The sequence below is a fragment of the Tupaia chinensis genome, unplaced genomic scaffold (assembly GCF_000334495.1).
Source record: "Tupaia chinensis unplaced genomic scaffold, TupChi_1.0 Scaffold000323_1, whole genome shotgun sequence".
Lineage (NCBI taxonomy): Eukaryota > Metazoa > Chordata > Mammalia > Scandentia > Tupaiidae > Tupaia > Tupaia belangeri.
In genome coordinates this window covers 145,038-146,290 of record NW_006159817.1, presented here as the reverse complement: position 1 = coordinate 146,290, position 1,253 = coordinate 145,038, and positions in this window count along the sequence as shown.

The window sequence follows — 1,253 nt, the reverse complement described above, 5'->3', positions numbered from 1 at the left end:
AATATTTTATTTCACTTTATTTATTTATTTATTTTAATTTGATCAGAGAGGGATGGAGTGAAAGAGAGAGAGACAGAGAGGGAAAGTGAGAAAGCAAGCCGCCAGGTCTGGGACTCGAACCGTGGTCGGCCCTGTGGGAGTTCAGCACCCTTAACCACCATGCCACTTGCCAGATCCCAATAAAATAATTCTTTTTAAGAAAAGGATATGCTCTTAAAGTATGTGCCCATTCACCTGCATCAAATCTGCATCTTTGCTGCGGAGAGAAGAGAGATGAAGTGTACTTTGTTTGTTTGTTTAAATCTATTATTTATTTATCAGTTTATTTGTTGTGATTTTTAAGCCGCCAGGTCTGGGATTTGAACTGTGGTCGGCCATGTGGGAATCCAGCACCTTAACCACCATGCCGCCCCTGCTGGCCCAAGGTGGGCGTTTTCAGACTTAGAATCAGAGCCTGCAGCCCAGCCAGCAGCATGCACTGCAAGTTCCCCAGGCTGGACCTTCCATCAGCTAGGTGTGGTCAGCTCCTCTGCAGCGCCTGGAATGCAGAAGGCCTCCACAGCTACTTGATGTATAAATGAATTAGTGCATTCGTTTGGGGGACTTTGATGAGAAATGGTCCCACCTTTATTGCATGGAAAAGTGGTCCCCAACCACCTGCTTCCCCAGAAGCTGACCTAGCTGTTAGCGTCACAGAGTCCTAGGCCCTGCCCCAGCTTCACGGAATCAGAATCTCCCATCTGAAGCACCCACAATGGGCAGTCGCGCAAGGAGGTTCTTTTGCTTTCCACGGGGTGGTGGTGAGTGGGGGTGGGTAAACACGTTAAGAAGAGACTGAAGCACAGCAGAGATGAGTCACCCAAAGTCATATCATAGCAAGTATTTTAACATTTATTTTGTCGTATCATAGGTAAATATTAGAGCTACCATTTATTTCGGGTATCTTTTATTTTTAAAGATTTATTTATTTACTTATTTGTTAGAGAAAGGTGGTTTTTGCTCGTTAGTTTTAGAGAGAGTTTTGCTATTGAGTGCATGTGCTCACCGGAGAGACAGAGAGACAGAAAGTGAGAAATCATCCCCCAAGGGAAATGGCCACGTCACAATCCCTTCTCCTCCAGTCTCCTCTCGGGATCTTGGGCACACACGTGCACGCACCTGGTGTGAGGTTTAAGTTGCTGGGCGCAGGACTCAAACCAAGGTTGACTATGTGGGAGTCCAGTGGCGTAACCATTATGCCACCTGCTGGTCCC